Here is a 22,191-nt window from a genome sequence, read left to right as displayed (position 1 = left end):
GCTGCTGATCATAGTCTGATTGCAGGGCTCCGTCCTGAGGTCTGCCCTGGTGACATCATCTGCCTTCAATATGCAGATGATACCATCCTTTTCTTAGACAATGACTCCACACATGCTAGCAATCTGAAAACTGTTCTAACCTGGTTTGAACAAGTCTCAGGCATGAGAATCAACTACTCTAAAAGTGAACTCATCCCTATCAACATGGATGATCAGGAGTTAGCTGACTTCCTCTCTATTCTAGTCTGTAATAGAGGTAACTTCCCCATTAAGTAGCTAGGTATCCCTCTCCACTATGATAAACTGAGGAGAGAGGATATCCAACCCCTTCTGGATAAAATCATTAAAAGGATTGCTGGGTGGAGGGGCAAACTTCTCTCTTACAGAGGTAGATTGATCCTCATACAAGCTTGTTTGGCTAGCATTCCAGTGTATCTCCTCTCCTTCTTCAAGTTCCCTAAATGGGCAGTGAACCTCATCAATTATCAGATGTCTTATTGCTTGTGAAATGATTTTGAGGGAAATAGGAAGCTACACCTTGCTAATTGGGCCCTAGTCTCTATGAAAAAAGATTTTGGAGGCCTAGGCATACCTAACCTTCAAGAAATTAACATTTGTCTTCTATGGTCTTGGATTAAAAGATTCTATGAGGAAGACCTAAAACCGTAGAAGCTTCATATTGCCCATAAATACCTAGGAAATAAACCTAATATTTTTGTCCCTTCCTCAAACCCTAAGAACTCTAGATTCTGGAAAGGATTAAAATCTATTATGCATGATGTGAAATTTGGCTACAGATGGAACATAGGGGATGGGAGCAGAACCAGGTTCTGGGAAGATACTTGGTTTGGCACATCCCCCCTAGCAGTTCAATTTTGGCCTATTTACTCTGTCTGCAATGAGCTTAACAAAAGTGTCAATGAAGTTTTGGACGGTCAATGCCTAAAACTCTCTTTTAGAAGGAACTTTAGTGATAGTCTCATGGAACAATGGTTCCAGTTAGAGGAAATTTCCAAAAGCATTACCCTTACTGCCGAGCCGAATGCCCTGATTTGGCAGCTGGACAATAAGGGGAAGTATTCCTCCAGCTCCCTCTATCATGTTATCAACTTTAGAGGGGTTCAACCCGTGTTTATCCATGTTGTCTGGAAATTGAGAGTTCCCCCTAAAATTCATGTATTTCTCTGGCTTCTCTCCAAAAACAAATTGATGACTAGGGATAACCTTAGGAAGAGACACATCATCAAACCCCTTGATTGTGTTTACTGCTTGGAACAAGAGTCATGTTCTCACCTATTTTTTGAATGTATAGTTGCTAAACATCTCTGGGCCCACATTGAGGAATATTTCTCTAGTCAGATTGGCTCCTCCTTCGAATCTGTCGCCAGATTCTGGATTGCTACCAAAAAGTGCTCAGTTTTAAACACTGTTAGCTCAGCTGTCCTTTGGTGCCTCTGGAAATATCGAAATGCTATGATTTTCAGTAACACCTCCTGGATTTCCATTCCGCAAGTCTTGAGGTTGATCAGGAACATGGTGAGTAACTAGGCAATTCTCTCCTCCGGATCGGACAAGGACAAGTTGATGAGCTTCGTGGAAACCCTAACAAGATCCCTCCAGAAACCGTTGGCGATCACTTGTGGCTGAACAAGGCTCGACCTGCTCTGGGGATGGACCCGTGGGCTCGTCTCAAGATCTCTGATGAAGATGATGGGCACCTGGCGCCGAAAAAGAGGGACATCCACCATGCTACGCCTTCCAGCCCGGTGTCTCTGCTTGCTTACTGGTCGCCGCAGGCTGACATGGCCCCTCGGCTGAAGACCATGAAGGCTTCGCTGGACCCTCCTTGTGTCACTTGAGTGCTCTATCCGCTCTGCCTTTGGCACCGCTTGGGTGATTTGTGTTATTCAGAGAACTTGTTCATCCACCCCCTAGTTTGTAGCTTTTCTACCTTTGCTTTCGAACTGCTCTTTGAGCTGCTGTATCAGAATATGTTGTGGTTTCATTCTCAGCAATGGAACCGGGGAGATGCTCCCTGTTTTTCTAAAAATTTATTTTATATGTTATTATATAAAGCTTGGTAAGACTGTAAATTTAAGGACGAATGTAATAATATCACTTATTATTTAAATATATTTATAACAAAATGCTCAGCCCCTTTTTATTTTTTTGATAACATTGCTCGCCCAACCCAACATTATAATTAGAATCAGCACAGCAAAATTGTGTATTTCGAGAAAGTGCAAATGGGATGTAATTTTTTAGGAAATAAAATAAACGGGCCGCATGGACGCTACATTATTTGTTCACCCAGCCTAGCTAATGGCTGTAATTCAAAAAAAGATCAAACTGACTATAAATTCTACCGCACAAAAAAAGACTGTAAATTCTGAAAAAATGGGTTGAATACGTGCCACATTTTTGGAGGCTGAAATGTGGGCCAATAGGTCGAAGCCAATGCAAGTCATTGTCAATTTAGTCAACAAATGATTCTGACATGTTAGCCGTTGGATTTACATCCAACGACCAGCATCCATCTTCAATCTCTCATCTTCTTCCTCCAGCGCCGTCGGGACCACCTCCCGCCTCCTGCTGCTAGCAGCTCTGCTTAGCATGCTTCGCTATGAAGCGCTACTTCACCGTTGGCCAGGCCATCCCTCCACCCCTCCACACCTCCTGTTCTTCTCCACTGACTGCCTAACCACACCGCACTGGAACCAGTTAACCCTCGTACACCTCTCTGTCTGCGACTCTACTCCCGCGTCTTCCCATCTCTGGCTCGTTGCTGTCCGGGACCTCGCCGTCGTCCACCACCTTGGATGCGCTCGGCGCGGCATGGTCAACGTGGTCAACGAACGACACCATTGTAAGTAGAATGTGCATGGAGAGGCTGACAGCTGGGTCCACGGCCGCACACAAGGAAATGCCTCCTTATTATGTGCAAAATAATGATTCCTCCACCTGACATCTGGGACCCGCCGGAAGGGCCTCTGTATTTCGCAAAATAAAGTGCCCCCCGCTGACATGTTGGACCCACCAGCTATCTTCGCACGCAAGGAAGTGCCTCCTTATTACGCACAAAGAAATGAATATTCCCCCTGCCAGCTGGAACCCAGCATAGTGGGAGGCTGACTTGTGGGCCTACCAAGTTGACGGGGACGGAGGGCTTTGTCAACTTAGTCAATATGAACGATTCTAGCTCCTGTTACCATACGATATTCATCCAACGGCCGTAGTGCTTCTTCAACCTCTGGTCTTCTTGCTCCAGCCGCCCAAACCAGCGCCGGTCGTGCCGCGTGCTCATGCCTCCCGTGGCCGGCTGTGATGCCGCGGAGGCCTCACCGCCCCCTACTACTCCCACCGCTGGCCAGGCCATCCCTCTACTCACCCACACCCCCTGTTATTCTGCGGCGACAGCAGCCTCACACCGCAGCCAAACCAGTGAACCCTCGTACTCCTCTTCGCGTGGGCATCCACTGCTGCGTCTTCCCCAGCTCTGAGTCGTCCCCTTCCTAGTCCTCGCCGTCCTCCACCGCGCTGGTGCTCTCGGCGCAACGTGGTCAACGACCAACTTCCATCGGAAGAGTACTGCACGTGGAGAGGCTGACAGCTGGGTCCATGGCAGCCGCAAGGAAGTGCCTCCTTATTACGTGGAAAATAATTATTCCTCCACCTGACAGCGGGGACCCACCGGACGGGCCACCAGTATTTTGCGAAAAAAATCATTTCCCCCTGACTGTTGGGACCCACCGGATGGGCCACCGTATTTCGTGAAAAAAAGTTCCCCCGCTGTCAGCTCGGACCCACCGGAAGTGCCTCCTTATTACACACAAAAAAAATGAATACTCCCCCGGCTAGCTGGGACCCACCTTGCTGGGAGACTGACTTGTGGGCCTACTAAGTTGACGGGGACGAAGGGCTTTGTCAACTTAGTCAATATGAACGATTCTAGCTCCAGTGATCGTACGATGTCCATCCAACGGCCGTAGTGCTTCTTCAACCTCTGGTCTTCTTGCTCCAGCCGCCCAAAGCAGCGCCGGTCGTGCCGCATGCTCCTGCCTCCCGTGGCCGGCTGTGCTGCCGCAGAGGCCTCACCGCCCCCTACTATTCCCACCGCTGGCTAGGCCCTGCGGCGACGGCAGCCTCACACCGCAGCCGGACCAGTGAACCCTCATAGTCCTCTCCGTGTGGGCTTCCACTGCCGCGTCGTCCCCTTCCTAGGCCTCGCCGTCGTCCACCGCCGTGGTGCTCTCCACGCGGTGTGGTCAACATGGTCAAGGAACAACTTCCAGCGTAAGGGTACTGTACGTGGAGAGGCTGACAGCTGGGTCCACGACCACAGCCCAGTTTTTTTTGATATGCCAAGTAAGTCACTTTGTCAGGCCTGTTGGGCTGCAAATCTTTCAAGACGAGGAGAGCTTTCATTCGGCTGGCCAAGAAAATGGCCCATCAGTAATGAGCAATGGGTTGTACATTTTTAAAACACATCAAACCGGCAATTAGTTTCAAATATCTTTTTTTCATTTCAAGATTTTAAATTTCATTAATTTTTATGCGTGGAGAATTTGTTGGATTTTATATTGATATACATTTATTTTTTAAATCAGTTTGAATGTGAGTCGAAATTTCGGGATTAAAAACAGTTTGGACCGCACCGAAATATGCAAAATTTCGTATAATTTTTTAACCGTTGCCACAATATGGGCTGTAATGCTAACAAAAAGAATATGGGCTCCAAAAAAACCTTAAGAATTAGCAAATGGGCTGTAAATTATTAGAAATAATGGCAGATGGGTTGTATGTTGTTTTCCACAGATTTGAGGCTTTCCTAAAAAATGGTTGACGCACAAGCACTGACTGTTGGATGTCCATCCAACGGCCGTCGTGCTTCTTCAATCTCTGCTCTTCCTGCTCCAGCCGCTCAAACAAGCACCGGCGGGACTGCCTGCTCCCTCCTCCTTGCGGCTGGCTGTGCTGTCGCGCAGGCCTCACCGCCCGACCATACTCCCATCGCTGGCCTAGCCATCCCTCTAATCACCCACACCTGCTGTTATTCTCCGGCAACGGCAGACGAACCAGTAAACCCTCGTACAGTCATACTCCCCTCTGCGTGGGAAACAACTGCCGAGTCTTCCCTGCCTCTGTGTCGTCCCCTTCCTAGGCCTCACCGTCGTCCACTTCCCTGGTGCTCTCAGCGCGGCGTGGTCAACATGGTCAAGGAACGACTTCCATCGGACGTGGACTGTACATGGAGAGGCTGACAGCTAGGTCCACGGCCGCAGCAAGGAAGTGCCTCCTTATTACGCGGAAATAATGATTCCTCCACCTGACAGCTGGGACCCACCGGACGGGCCACTATATTTTGGGAAAAATTTGTTTCCCCCTGACTGTTGGGACCCACCAGCTACATCTTCGCACGCAAGGAAGTGCGTCCGGGCAAAAAAAATGATTCGCCCCCTAACTGTTGTGACCCACCAGCTACATCTTCGCAGGCAAGGAAGTTCCTGACAGTCGGGACCCACCTGGTTGAAGCGTACGTAGCGTTGTCATTCTGGTCGCGAACGTGTACGTACATACTGGTCGATGTAGAGGCACGCACGTGTCGTAGTAGAGGCGTGCACGTGTCGTAGTAGAGGCGCGCACGTAGCATGTACACGTACGTACAGCGGCTAGGGTGCAAGAAAGAAAATATGGCCACGTATGTGTACATACGGGCGGGGTCTCGAACGCCTACTCGCGCATACGTACGGCGAGGGCTCGTGTACATGGCTGGGTCGGAACGGAGAAATAGTGTCATCGTCGTGTGCATGTGGAGGCAACGGAATGCGTCGTGTTCATGGGGAGGCAAGGGAATGCGTCGTGTTCATTGGGAGGGCTTGGACGGAACAGGCGATGGAAACGAGGCCTGGCATACCGCAGAACAGAGGAAACGACCTTGTGTTCGACCGGCCACGTTCGAAACGGGGTCCTGTTCATCGGGAGGGGTCTGGCGTACCGCAAAACGGAGGAAACGGACCTCCTACGGTCGAAACGGGGGTCCTGTTGATCGGGAGGAGTGTGGCTTACCACAAAACGGACAAAACAGACTTGTGTTGGAGCGCTGCGGTCGAAACAGGGGTCCTGTTCATCAGGAGGGGTGTGACGTACCGCAAAACGGGACTCCATGGGATACTGTTCATCTCCACCGTCGACCTCCTCCAGCCTCCACAGGCTCCTGTTCATCCAGCCTCCACCGCGCGCTACTCCACCGGCTACTGTTCAACCACCCCTCCATCGTCTACTGTTCATCCAGCCCTCCACACCACGGGGTCCTGTTCAACCAACCCTCCACGGGCACCCCTTCACCGTCTACTGTTCATCCAGCCCTCCACACCACGGGGTCCTGTTCAACCACCCCTCCACCGTCTACTGTTCATCCAGCCCTCCACACCACGGGGTCCTGTTCATCCACCCCTCCACGGGCGCCCCTCCACCGTCTACTGTTCATCCAGCCCTCCACCACACCACGGGGTCCTGTTCATCCAGAGGCAACGCCACCGCTCACTGTTCATCCAACCCCCCCCCCCCCCCCGCAACGCTCACTGTTCATCCCATCGATCGGCTTCAGTTAGCAGCAGTAGCGAAGGAATCGCTCGATTGGGTTCAGTTAACAGCCATCGATCGATCGCTCGGGTTCAGTAACGCGTAGCCTGCAGTGCAATCACTCGGGTTCAGTTAGAGCCCAACGCCTCGCTTGGGTTCAGTTAGAGCCAACGCCTCGCACACACGCGCATACGTGTACGAGAGAAACGCGCATCGCTCGGCCCCCGACCTCCCACCGTAACCGGAAACTCCCTGAAATTTTCCTCCCCCTCGCTTCTACCATGGTTTTTTCCGTCATGGACGGACCAAAGAATGTCATGCAGCTGCGTCTCCGGCCCGCCCAGGACAAAAATCCCATTTTCTGTCATGATTTTTTGTCATAGAAGTAGGAGCCCACCACATCTATGATGATACCGGGTTTTGTCACAATTATCGTCATAGAAGTGTCATATGTATGACAGAAAAAAAAATTTGTTCGGCCCGAAATGTCATGGATGTGTCTTTTTTTTGTAGTGCTTGAAAACACCCTCGGCTGGCCATATGCTCCGCTCCTGGTGAGCTTACTAGCATAGGTGTTCTAAGAACCTTGGTGGGCAGGTTATACTTATCCACAAATCCACGTGAGATGTATGAATGCGATGCACCAGTATCAAAAAGAACGAGTGCAGTAAATGACTTAACCAAAAACTTACCTATTACTGCATCTGGCTGAGCTTCAACCTCCTCCACGTTAATGTGGTTCACCTGTCCCCTGTTGAAAGGGTTAGGCTTCTTCCCAGAGCTTCCATTGCCACTTCCATTCTGGGCTTCAGGACATTCATTGGCATAATGTCCGGTCTTCTGACACTTAAAGAAAGTGACTTGGCTCAAGTCTCTCTTGGCTGGTGTTGATGGGTTGGTACGGTTCTGGTCGTTGTTTCCTCCATTCCCATTACCATTCTTGGGGCCATTATGATTGTGCGAGCTTCCTCCCCCGTGGGTATGCTGAAAAAGGTCCTCCCGGTTTAGGGGTAAAACGCGGCTTTTGCTGCGCTCCAGAATTGTACTTCCCTTGTCCATACTTCCTCTTATTGTTTTCAATCTGCTGCTGCTTCCCTTCAATCATAAGAGCGCGATCTACCAACTTCTGGTAGTTGTTGAAGCTTGCTATCATCAACTGCATGCTCAACTCATCATTCAGTCCTTCCAGAAACTTCTCCTGCTTAGTTACATCCATAGCAACGTCATCTGGGCATAACATGCTAGCTTACTAAAGTCATCCACATACTGGCCAACTGTCCGTCCTCCTTGGTGCAAGTTGTGAAACTCATGCTTCTTCATGCACATAGCTCCCGCTGAAACATGAGCAGTACGGAAAGCCTGCTGAAACTGGTCCCATGTGACAGTGTCGATAGGGTAAGTGGCTGTGAAATTCTCCCACCATGATGCTGCGGGTCCTTCAAGCTGATGTGCGGCAAATTTCACCTTTTCCGCATCTGTGCATCCTGTCGTGGTCAACTCCCTTGCTGTCTTGCGGAGCCAATCATCTGCTACTATAGGCTCGATGCTACTGGAGAACACCGGCAGATTCAGCCTAAGAAAATGGGTTAAGTGATCAACAGGTGGTGGTGGTGGTGGGTTGTTGTTGTTGTTCCCCTGATTCTGATTCTGGACTAGCAACTGTATCAACGTATTCTGCTGCTGGATCAACTGAGTGAGCTCCAGTGGGAAGGTAAATCCAGGGTCACGTCTCGGAGGCATCTGATGGGTTTAGAAAATATGAGATTTAAGAATAGAGAGGGGTCTAGAGAGAAAACACTACCCATATGCACATGAGGCAAAAGCAAACGATTCACTTCATTCAATCAAACAAGGGTATACAATCGGTCTAACTTTCGCAAAAGTGCTCAGACTACTCTATTTACATGGTGGAATACTACTACTGATGGGGTGGTCTACTAGAAATATTCTTCGGTTGCAGACTCCATGATATCTGCTCCAGCTTCATCAACATAGTCATCATCGCTATCGTCTGGGTCCGAGTCGGTGTCGTCGATGATGATGTAGTCTTCCGGGCAAATCTCCTTGAGTTCTTCGTCTTCTTCTACTGGTGTAGGGTCTCCCATGAATATTCCGATCTTCTTGATCAGGTCGTCATTCTTCTCCACTAATACTTCGATTTCCTCCATATAATCTTCACGTGTAGCCTTGAGTTCTTCCTCCAGTTCCGTGATTCTTGTCCTCGCCTTCTTCAGATCTATCATGTCTGCGCACATCTAGTTCTCCTGACGTCGAATGTGCTGGTTTAACTCCTGGATGAAAGCTGCGATTGATATATCCTTCTTGGTGCTGATCATCTCCCAATGCTCATCTCGGCGCCCACAAATCTGGTAGATTGTATCCTTGAGATCATTGCGATAAACTTCTCCAATACGTCCCATGGCGATGTGAGCTGCCATGCTTTTTCCTAGACTCCAGGTTGGTGCATCAAAGGAAAACTCTATGGGCTCAGTGACTGGCATGAACATCCTTCCTGGAACTTGAACTTGAATCATCCAGTGCTCCTCTTCAGGTAAAGTGGCGTTGTAGGTTCCGATGAAGCTTGGTACTCCGATGTTCAGGTATCTAGTGACTTCCTTCAAGTGACGTCCAAAGGGTGTATCTTCATCCGGTTGCGTAAACTTGTTCCTTGCATCCGCCATCCTAAAATAGAAGAAAAGATGAGAAGTCAGAAATGAGAAGAGTGGGTAGTGATCTAGGGCTTTAGCTTAGTGGTCGTGTCCTACAGTCAACATGTGCTCTGATACCATCTTGTAGCGTCCAGACCTTAAACGGTCTGATCTCTGTGCTTCAGTGTCATCTTTGGATCAATAATGCTGACACACACAGTACTTGAAGGATTTATAACAGAGTAGCAATCCCACACTTAGTACATCGAATGTCTCAAAAGAGAACTTATTACAATAAATATGGCTTAAGGCCATCTAATAACGATAATAGTGGAAGGCTTGGAAGATAAGTGAGTCCATCAACTCCAACGGCATCACTGAGTATAGAACCACGACCTAAAAGGCACCTTACTCATCGTCTGAAAAGTCTGCAACATGAACGTTGCAGCCCGAAAACGGGTCAGCACATGGAATATGATGGCAAAGTAACACATAGAGAGTAATGAAAGAATAAGGCTGTACTACATGCATATATGGTTGGTGGAAAGCTCTATAGTTACAGTTTTGCGTAAAGCCAATTTTTCCCTACTGCAAAGGAATAAATTTTGTTTAACTATCATGGTAGTTGTTAAACATTGAGAGTGTAGACACCCTCTCAATCCCAATTAAGCATCATCTTTAAAACCCAACAATATTAATTAGAGTAACATGATGAGATTCACATGATAATCCAAATACTAGATTCTCAAGTTGTCCATAACCGGGGACACGGCTAACCATGATTAGTTTATACACTCTACAGAGGTTTCCCCGACATCTAAAATCAAGCCGAATAGGATGAACATTTGTTTGGGGCCTAAATGCAATTTGGAAAAACACGCATTTTTCCTAAATTCAAATAAAATAGCAATAAATCCAAAATAAAATCTTATTTGATTTTATTATTAAATCCTCAATATTTCTTTATTTTGGGAAAGTCATTTTATTCCCTCTCTCATTTTTCTATAATAGAAATAATTGAAGATAAAATAAATAAAATCAAATGATCCTATTTTCAAAATTTGAGAAAACTCAAATATGAAAATAACGAAATCCCCAACTCTCTCCGAGGGTCCTTGAGTTACGTAGAATTTCTAGGATCAAACCAAAACCAAATAGAATATGATATGCAGTGATGATCTAATGTATAACATTCCAAATTGAAAATTTGGGATGTTACACTGGATCTTGTGAGGCAACTAAAAGCACGGCATCCTCGCAAAATGGTTATGGAAATCTTCCTTGTTGCTGCTTGGAGTCTATGGAAGGAGCGTAACAATAACCATTTTAGAAATATTGCACCTTCGATGGCCTTGTGGTGGGCTCGGTTCAAGTCTGATTTTAGTAACATCCAATATAGATTGCCTGAACATAAGAGACATGTGGTCTCTTCTATCTTGCAAAATTTACAACAGGACCCTCCATAGTTCATTTTTTAATTCTGACCATCCACCCCCTCCTTGTAATTACCACCATGTAATAGCTCTATAGTTCCTTTAATATATATGCAGTAGGATCCTTTCCTACTGTCTTCAAATTCAAAAAAACACAGTGCTCAAGAGGTAGCAAGAAGGATTTCTCGCACCGTTGCCGGGGAGTTCTACGCAAAAGTCAACATACCAAGTACCCATCACATACCCTTATCTCCCGCATTACATTATTTGCCATTTTCCTCTCGTTTTCCTCTCCCCCCACTTCACCCTTGCCGTTTTATTCGCCCTCTCTCTCTATCCTCCCTCTCCCTCTCTATTTGCCTCTTTTTGCCCGCTTGCTTTTTGTTTGCTTGTGTGTTAGTTTGCTTGCTTGTCGCGATGGCTCAAGATAATAATAAATTGTGTGACTTCATCAATACCAACAACAATGATTTTATTAGCACTCCTATTGCTCCTCTTACCGATGCTGAATCTTGTGAAATTAATACTGCTTTGCTGAATCTTGTCATGAAAGATCCATTCTCCGGCCTTCCTAGTGAAGATGCCGCTACCCATCTAAATAGCTTCGTTGATTTGTGTGACATGCAAAATAAGAAAGATGTGGATAATGATATTGTTAAATTGAAGCTATTTCCTTTTTCGCTTAGAGATCGTGCTAAAGCTTGGTTTTCGTCTTTGCCTAAAAATAGTATTGATTCATGGAACAAGTGCAAAGATGCTTTTATCTCTTAAGTATTTTCCTCCCGCTAAGATCATCTCTCTTAGAAATGATATTATGAATTTTAAGCAACTTGATCATGAACATGTTGCACAAGCTTGGGAGAGAATGAAACTAATGATACGTAATTGCCCTACTCATAGTTTAAATTTGTGGATGATTGTTCAAAATTGTTATGCCGGATTGAATTTTGCTTCTAGAAATCTTTTAGATTCGGCTGCGGAGGCACTTTTATGGAAATCACTTTAGGAGAAGCTACTAAACTCCTAGATAATATTATGGTTAATTATTCTCAATGGCACACTGAAAGATCTACTAATAAAAAGGTGCATGCGGTAGAAGAAATTAATGTTTTGAGTGGAAAGATGGATGAACTTATGAAATTATTTGCTAATAAGAGTGTTTCTTCTGATCCTAATGATATGCCCTTGTCTACTTTGATTGAGAATAATAATGAATCTATGGATGTGAATTTTGTTGGTAGGAACAATTTTGGTAACAACGCGTATAGGGGAAATTTCAATCCTAGGCCTTATCCTAGTAACCCCTCTAATAATTATGGTAATTCCTACAACAATTCTTATGGAAATTATAATAAGATGCCCTCTGATTTTGAATCTAATATTAAATAATTTATTACTTCGCAAAAGAATTTTAATACTATGATTGAAGAAAAATTGCTTAAGATTGATGATTTGGCTAGGAACATTGATAGAATTGCTCTTGATGTTGATTCTTTGAAACTTATATCTATTCCACCTAAGCATGATATCAATGAGTCTCTCAAAGCCATGAGAATTTCCATTGATGAGTGCAAAGAAAGAACCGCTAGGATGCGTGCTAAGAACGATGCCTTTATAAGAGCGTGTTCTTCTAGATCCTATGAAAATAAAGATGAAGATCTAAAAGTTATTGATGTCTCCCCTATCAAATCTTTGTTTTTCAATATGAATCTTGATAATGATGGGACTGAATATGATCCACCTTTACCTAGAAGGCATTCGAAGAATTCGGAATTTGTTGATCTTGATGCTAAATTTGATAAAAGTGGGATTGAAGAAATTAAAACCCTAGATGTTGCTAAACCCACTATTATGGATTTCAAGGAATTTAACTATGAAAATTGCTCTTTGATTGATTGTATTTCCTTGTTGCAATCTGTGCTAAATTCTCCTCACGCTTATAGTCAAAATAAAGCGTTTACTAAACATATCGTTGATGCCTTGATGCAATCTTATGAAGAAAAACTTGAATTGGAAGTTTCTATCCCTAGAAAACTTTATGATGAGCAGGAACCAACTATTAAAATTAAAATTAAAGATCATGAATGCTATGCTTTATGTGATTTCGGTGCTAGTGTTTCCAGGATTCCAAAGACTTTGTGTGATTTGTTAGGATTCCGTGATTTTGATGATTGCTCTCTAAACTTGCACCTTGCGGATTCCACTATTAAGAAACCTATGGGAAGAATTAATGATGTTCTTATTGTTGCAAATAGGAATTATGTGCCCATAGATTTTATTGTACTTGACATAGATTGCAATCCTTCATGTCCTATTATTCTTGGTAGACCTTTCCTTAGAACAATTGGTGCAATTATTGATATGAACGAAGGAAATATTAGATTCCAATTTCCATTAAGGAAAGGCATGGAACACTTTCCTAGAAAGAAAATTTAATTACCTTATGAATCTATTATGAGAACCACTTATGGATTGCCTACCAAAGATGGCAATACCGAGATCTATTCTTGCTTGTTATGCCTAGCTAGGGGCGTTAAATGATAGCGCTTGTTGGGAGGCAACCAAATTTTATTTTTATTCCTTGCTTTTGCTCCTATTTAGTAATAAATAATTTATCTAGCCTCTGTTTTGGTTGTGTTTTTTGTGTTTAATTAGTGTTTGTGCCAAGTAGAACCGTTGGGAAGACTTGGGGAAAGTCTTGTTGAACTTGCTGTAAAAAACAGAAACTTTAGCGCTCACGAGAACTTCTTTCATTTGTATTTGTAAAGTGATATTTAGTTAATTATTTTTGAATATTATTAATACATAAATTCCTCACGTCAAGAAATTTATTTTAGAATTTTTGGGGTTCCAGATCTTGCGCTAGCTACATATTACTACAGACTGTTCTGTTTTTGACAGATTCTGTTTTTCGTGTGTTGTTTGCTTATTTTGATGAATCTATGGATAGTAAAATAGTTTATAAACCATAGAGAAGTTGGAACACATTAGGTATAACACCAATATAAATAAAGAATGAGTTCATTACAGTACCTTGAAGTGGTCTTTTATTTTCTTTCACTAACGGAACTCACGAGATTTTCTACTTTAAGTTTTGTGTTGTGAAGTTTTCAAGTTTTGGGTAAAGATTTGATGGATTATGGAACAAGGAGTGGCAAGATCCTAAGCTTGGGGATGCCCATGGCACCCCCAAGATAATCTAAGGACACGTAAAAGCCAACGCTTGGGGATGCCCCGGAAGGCATCCCCTCTTTCGTCTACTTCTATCAGTAACTTTACTTGGAGCTATATTTTTATTTACCACATGATATGTGTTTTGCTTGGAGCGTCTTGTATGATTTGAGTCTTTTATTGTTAGTTTACCACAATAATCCTTGATGTACACACCTTTTGAGAGAGCCGTACATGATTTGGAATTTGTTAGAATACTCTATGTGCTTCGCTTATATCTTTTGAGTTATATAATTTTGCTCTAGTACTTCACTTATATCTTTTAGAGCACAGTGGTGGATTTGTTTTATAGAAACTATTGATCTCTCATGCTTCACTTAGATTATTTTAAGAGTCTTAATAGCATGGTAATTTGCTTAAAATCCTAATATGCTTGGTATATAAGATTAATAATAAAACTTTCTTATGAGTGTGTTGAATACTATGATAAGTTTGATACTTTATAATTGTTTTGAGATATAAAGATGGTGATATTAACGTTGTGCTAGTTGAGTAGTTGTGAATTTCAGAAATACTTGTGTTGAAGCTTGTGATTCCCGTAGCATGCATGTATGGTGAACCGTTATGTGATGAAGTCGGAGCATGATTTATTTATTGATTGCCTTCCTTATGAGTGGCGGTCGGGGACGAGCGATGGTTTTCCCCTACCAATCTATCCCCCTAGGAGCATGCGTGTAATACTTTGCTTTGATAACTTGTAGATTTTTGCAATGAGTATATGAGTTCTTTATGACTAATGTTGATTCCGTGGATTATACGCACTCTCACCCTTCCACCTTTGCTAGCCTCTCTAATACCGCGCACCTTTTGCCGGTATCATACACCCACCATATACCTTCCTCAAAACAGCCACCATATCTACCTATTATGGCATTTCCATAGCCATTCCGAGATATATTGCCATGCAACTTTCCACCATTCCGTTTATTATGACACACTCCATCATTGTCATATTGCATATCCCGGTACACCACCGGAGGCATTCACATAGAGTCATAGTTTGTTCTAAGTATCGAATTGTAATTGTTGAGTTGTAAGAAAAATAAAAGTGTGATGATCATCATTATTAGAGCATTGTCCCAGTGAGAAAAGGATGATGGAGACTATGATTCCCCCACAAGTCGGGATAAGACTTCGGACGAAAAATAAATAAAAGAGGCCAAAGAATCCCAAATGAAAAAAGAGGCCATAAAAAAAGAGAAAAGGCCCAAATAAAAAAATGAGAGAAAAAGAGAGAAGGGACAATGTTACTATCCTTTTACCACACTTGTGCTTCAAAGTAGCACCATGATCTTCATAGTAGAGAGTCTCTCATGTTATCACTTTCATATACTAGTGGGAATCTTTCATTATAGAACTTGGCTTGTATATTCCAATGATGGGCTTCCTCAAATTGCCCTAGGTCTTCATGAGCAAGCAAGTTGGATGCACACCCACTTAGTTTCTTTTTTAGATTTCATATACTTATAGCTCTAGTGCATCCGTTGCATGGCAATCCCTACTCACTCACATTGATATCTATTGATGGGCATCTCCATAGCCCGTTGATACGCCTAGTTGATGTGAGACTATCTTCCCTTTTTTGTCTTCTCCACGACCACCACTCTATTCCACCTATCGTGCTATATCCATGGCTCACGTTCATGTATTGCGTGAAGATTGAAATTTTTTTGAGAATGTCAAAAGTATGAAACAATTGCTTGGATTGTCATCGGGGTTGTGCATGATTTAAATATTTTTTGTGGTGAAGGTAGAGCATAGCCAGACTATATGATTTTGTAGGGATAACTTTCTTTAGCCATGTTATTTTGAGAAGACATAATTGCTTTGTTAGTATGCTTGAAGTATTATTATTTTTATGTCAATATGAACTTTTTTCTTGAATATTTCGGATCTGAATATTCATACCACAATTAAGAAGAATTACATTAAAATTATGCCAAGTAGCACTCCGCATCAAAAATTCTGTTTTTATCATTTACCTACTCGAGGACGAGCAGGAATTAAGCTTGGGGATGCTTGATACGTCTCCAACGTATCTATAATTTTTGATTGCTCCATGCTATATTATCTACTATTTTGGACATTATTGGGCTTTATTATCCACTTTTATATTATTTTTTGGACTAACCTATTAACCGGAGGCCCAGCCCAGAATTGTTGTTTTTTGCCTGTTTTAGGGTTCTCGAAGACAAGGAATATCAAATGGAGTCCAAACGGAATGATACCTTCGGGAATGTGATTTTCTCAACGAATAAGACCAGGGAGACTTCGACCCTACGTCAAGAAATAAAACAGGAGGCCACGAGGTAGGGGGCGTGCCCACCCCTACCAGGCGCGCCCTCCACCCTCGTGGGCCCCCTGTTGCTCCACCGACGTACTCCTTCCTCCTATATATATCCACGTACCCCCAAACGATCAGATATGGAGCCAAAAACCTAATTCCACCACCGCAACTTTCTGTATCCACGAGATCCCATCTTGGGGCATGTTCCGGAGCTCCACGAGAGGGGGCATCGATCACGGAGGGCTTCTACATCAACACCACAGCCCCTCCGATGAAGTGTGAGTAGTTTACCTCAGACCTACGGGTCCATAGTTAGTAGCTAGATGGCTTCTTCTCTCTTTTTGGATCTCAATACAATGTTCTCCCCCTCTCCTGTGGAGATCTATTCGATGTAATCTTCTTTTTGCGGTGTGTTTGTTGAGACCGATGAATTGTGGGTTTATGATCAAGTCTATCTATGAATAATATATGAATCTTCTCTGAATTCTTTTATGTATGATTGGTTATCTTTGCAAGTCTCTTCGAATTGTCAGTTTGGTTTGGCCTACTAGATTGATCTTTCTTGCAATGGGAGAAGTGCTTAGCTTTGGGTTCAATCTTGCGGTGTCCTTTCCCGGTGACAGTAAGGGCATCAAGGCACGTATTGTATTGTTGCCATCGAGGATAACAAGATGGGGTTTTCTTCATATTGCATGAGTCTATCCCTCTATATCATGTCATCTTGCTTAAGGCGTTACTCTGTTTTTAACTTAATACTCTAGATGCATGTTGGATAGTAGTCGATGAGTAGAGTAATAGTAGTAGATGCAAGCAGGAGTCGGTCTACTTGTCTCGGACGTGATGCCTATATACATGATCATACCTAGATATTTTCTCATAACTATGCTCAATTCTGTCAATTGCTCAACAGTAATTTGTTCACCCACCGTAGAATACTTATGCTCTCGAGAGAAGCCACTAGTGAAACCTATGGCCCCCGGGTCTATCTTCATCATATTAATCTCCTACTACTTAGTTATTTCCTTTGCTATTTACTTTGCCTTTATTTTACTTTGCATCTTTATCATAAAAATACCAAAAATATTATCTTATCATATCTACCAGATCTCACTCTCGTAAGTGGCCTTATAAGGATTGGCAACCCCTATTTGCGTTGGTTGCGAGGATTTATTTGTTTTGTGCAGGTGCGAGGGACTCGCGCGTAGCCTCCTACTGGATTGATACCTTGGTTCTCAAAAACTGAGGGAAATACTTACGCTAATTTGCTGCATCATCCCTTCCTCTTCGGGGAAAACCAACGTAATGCTCAAGAGGTAGCAATACGGCAACAAAGTCCGAACAATCCTTAAAGATAAGTTCGGAACCCTGAATTTAGCATTATATGCATTGGCTCCGAATCATGTCTTTGGTCAATAGTTGGGTTTCCCGGCTCATGTGCTTGCTACCTTATGTTCCGCTAAATCGGCTAGGGTGGTAAAGGGAGAACTACTGCGATTGTGCCCTGGCCTTGACCAGATGAGCGCCTCAGTAGAGAAAGCCAAAAACTGACTGTCATGATATGGCGAGAGCCGGTCAGCTGTTCGAGGGTTACAAATCGTTGGAGATTTTTTCCGCTTTATGCAAAAGATTGGCACTTCCCGATCAGATGCTGACAGCACCTTGGCTCGAACCAAGGGCTGCACCTACACTTTATTATAAAACTCCTATGGCTAAGTGAGGGCGTTTAAGCCGTACACTTTGACTGCCTTGTTCGTTGCACTAAACAACTCCTTCAAGGACCATATAATTGGATCAAGATTGTTTAGATTCCATCCCGAACACCTCCATACTATCTACGTGAGGGCAGAAGCCGGCGACTGGCCAACCCTCAGATTACATACAACACGGCCGCACAGGAGGAAACAATTCAAAGCATAACAAAATTACATTACAAAACAGGCTTTGTTCTCATAATACAAGGCAGACGTACCATGAATACATCTATTCAAATACAATGTCCTGCGAACATTGTGCTACCGCAAGACGAGACCCCTCCAGGACATCCGCAAAATACCGTTCGGGTGTGCAGTGCTCCTTGCCCTCCGGTGGCCCTCTGGTCACCTCGACGGCGTCCATCTTCGCCCACCACATCTTGCAACGGGCGAAGGCCATGCGGGCACCTTCAATGCAGGCCGAGCGCTTGACGACGTCCAGCCGAGGACAGGCGTTCACCATCCGCCTCACGAGTCCGAAGTAGCTGCTTGGCATAGCTTTGGCTGGCCATAGCCGGATTATGAAATCCTGCATAGCTAGTTCAGCCACCCTATGCAGCTCCACCAGCTGTTTCAGCTGATCGATGAAGGACACGGGATGCTCTGGCGCTGCATCTGCGACCAGAATAGCTTCTCCGTAGAACCCCCTCCTTCGGCTCGATAGAACTCCGCGGCGTCTGATACACTGCGTGGTAAATCTGCAAAAGCTCTCGGGGAACTCCGAACCCGAGTTAGTAAAAGGTACTGCTTCTCCACATACTTGCTTTGCATCTTAAATGCCTCACCCATCGTGATCTTCTTGGCCTCCTGGATCTCCTGGAGGGCGGCCTGGACCTCATTCCGTGCGGTCTACGCGCTCTGGCGAGCCTTGGCGAGTTCGGTCCCTTGAACCGACGCATCATCTCCAAGGCTTCGCATTTGTTGACCGTATCCTGGAGCTCCTGCTGGACTTCTTTGACCCGGGCCTTGAGCTTCTTACGGGCGGCTTGCTGCTGGACGGCCTTCTCCTCAGCCTCGCCCAGGGCCTTCTTTAGGGCCTCGACCTCGGTCGCGGCTCCTGCACATATCACGACATTGCGGTCAATATGCAGCGCCTATCCGTTTCGAACACACAGCAAGTCATCACTCACCTTGCTTCTCCTGGAGCCGAACCTTAACCTCGCCGAGCTCGTTCTCGGTCCGCTCCAGCCTCTACCTCAGTTCAGAGACTTCGGTAGCATGTGAGGTTGCGGCCAACAGCGACGCCTGCTTATTCATACATATTACGTTAGTCTCCTATAACAAAAGATTGATCCTCTATCCGGTTCTTCTTGCCAAACACTGGACAATGTCTCAGGGGCTACTATCTACAAGGGGTTTTTCTCTTTCTTACCTCGAAACATGTCAACAGGTTGTTGCAGGCTTCATTCAGTCCACTCTTGGCGGACTGAATCTTCTCGATCACCGCACCCATAAGGACACGGTGCTCGTCCACGATGGAGGCGCCTCAAAGCGCCTCCATCAGGTTATCTGGCGCCCCTGTATGGACAGGGGCCACCGGTGGAAGCAACGCACCCCCTCCCTCAAAGGGGGCTGCTCGCCTGACTCCGAAATCGTATTCGGCTGAGGGCCGAACTGAATGCGGCCCTCTTCGCCAATCTCCATAGGGATCGGCTCCCCCATGTGTCCGGCAGTGGAGGTCTCGCCTTGTGGCATGTGCCGAACAGCATCCTGGGCTCCTCCCCGGCTCGGAGCGGTCCTCCGGGATAACACTTCGGTGTCATCCCTGGCCCCGGGGGAATAAGCAGGCGGTGGTGACATGCTCACCATCTCCGACGGAGCCAACGAACCTCCAAACGAGGATCGCTGGATAAGGTCGCTGGTCGGACTGCAATAGCACAATTAACTATGTCAAGATAATGAAGAGAAAGGGCCGGATGCGTGCATGAGCGAGCCATGTCACTTACGATGCGGCCTGGGGCTTGGTGCAGGGGAGTCTTTCCGGAATGCTATCAGCGTCCCACGTAGTGTTGACCGCTGGGACGCTCTTCCCTTCTTGGGCGTTTTCGCATTCGGATGCGCCGAAGCCGCCCTCGTCTTCTTCCTCTCCTCAGGGGAGGATTGTTTTCCTCCTCCTCCTCCTCTTCCTCGCCATTGTCCTCAGGGACAGAGGAATGAGCTTCGTTGTCTTCGGACGTCATGTCCGAAGTGCCCTTGTGATGGGGGCCACTCTTGGCCCCCTTGGCCTTCCTCTTGTCCTTCTTCTCCGGCGCCTTATAAGGCGCTGACACCGGCATCTTCGCTAGACGCGGGATGACCGGTTCTTCAGGCAGCAGAGCCGGACACTGGATCCGCTTCGCCCTCTCCATCCAGTCCTGGAAATGCAATGATAAGCTCAGACATCATCCTTGAAACAATTAAGTTGGGGCTACATCAAAAAATAACATACCTCGCTGGCGAGGTGTTTACAATCGTGACCACAGTCTGAATCCGTGGCCAGTGGTTTCTCGTTTCCCTTAAAGAGCAACTTCCATGCGCCTTCATGAGTAGTCTCGAAGAGCCTCACCAGGGTCTGATGCTTCTTCGGATTGAACTCCCACAGAGGACGGCCTCGGCGCTAGCACGAAAGGATCCGACAAACTAGCATCACCTGGATCACATCAACGAGCTTGACTTTCATGGTCACCATGCTTTGAACATGCGTCTGTAACGCTATCAGCTCGTCAGGGGAACCCCAGTCCAGACTCTTCTCGACCCAGGAGGTGAGTCGCATGGGAGCGCCGGAGCGGAATTCGGCAGCTGCGGCCCAGGAGGTGCCGCGAGGTTCTGTGATGTAGAACCACTGCTTCTGCCACTCCTTTACCGTGTCCACAAAGGTGCCTTTGGGCCAGGAGACGTTGGACAGCTTGCTCACCATGGCTCCTCCGCACTCCACGTGCTGGCCATCCACCACCTTCGGCTTCACGTTAAAAACTTTGAGCCATAGCCCGAAGTGGGGTTGGATGCGGAGGAAGGCCTCACACACGACGATAAACGCCAAAATGTTGAGGAAAGAATTCAGGGACAGATCATGGAAATCTATCCCATAATAATACATCAGCCCGTGGATGAAAGGGTGGAGTGGAAACCCTAGCCCGCGGAAGAAAATGGGGGATGGACACTACCCTCTCGGTGGGCTCTGGTGTGGGGACGACTTGTCCCTCGGTCGGCAGGTGATGAGCGATCTCCTTCGCCGAATATCCGGCCGCCCGAAGCTCAGTAATGTCCTCCTCCTTGACGGAGGAAACCATCCACTTGCCTCGGCCTCCGGATCCGGACATGGTTGCTTGAGTGGAAAGGAGATGAGAACTTGGGCGCTAGAGCTCGAGATCGGAAAGGCGGAGACAGAGAGAGGGCATGAGAGAGGAAGAGGGAATCCTTATCCCCTTATAAAGGCAAATAAATATTGAACGCCTCCTCACTCGCCTTAAGATTCGCCTATTCCCAAGGGTTGTATAAACGGAACGGTTGGGTTACCCATGCCCATATTGATGAGAATCCTGTAATAAGGGGACACGATCTCTGCTTCGACAAGACGTGCCAATGGCAACCGCGTCTCGAAACGTGGAGCGGCAGACAAAAAACGGTTCGAAATTATGACTGGACAGACGTGAGGTCATCAGCAGATTAGACTCGTGTAAAAATATATTCTCTCTGTGGTTATGTATGGTGTGTGTGTGACAGGTCCGGATACTATCATCGCATCCGAAGACTATCTTGAAGTTCGGGTAGAAGGGAACCCGCCTTGCAATGCCGAAGACAATCTGCGCGCCGGACTCCTCGTCATTGAAGCCAGGTTCAGGGGCTATTGAGGGAGTTCTGGACTAAGGGGTCCTCGGGCGTCCGGCCTGTTATCCATGGGCCGGACTGATGGGCTGTGAAGACCTGAAGGCCGAAGACTGTACCTGTGTCCGGATTGGATTCTCCTTGGCGTGGAAGGCAAGCTTGGCGACCGACTATGAAGATCCCTTCTTATGTAATCGACTCTATGTAAACCCTAGATTTCCAGTGTCTATATAAACCGGAGGGGTTAGTCCGGAACGGACACATTCATTACCATAGTCATACAGGTTAGACTTCTAGGGTTTAGCCATTACGATCTCGTGGTAGATCAACTCTTTTAACACTTATATTCATCAAGATCAATCAAGCAGAACATAGGGTATTACCTCCATAGAGAGGGCCCGAACCTGGGTAAACATCGTGTCCCCTGTCTCCTGTTACCATCAATCCTAGATGCA

Source organism: Triticum urartu, chromosome 5A (assembly GCF_056163025.1).
Source record: "Triticum urartu cultivar PI428250 chromosome 5A, HENAU_Tu73, whole genome shotgun sequence".
Lineage (NCBI taxonomy): Eukaryota > Viridiplantae > Streptophyta > Magnoliopsida > Poales > Poaceae > Triticum > Triticum urartu.
This window is presented reverse-complemented; position numbering follows the sequence as displayed.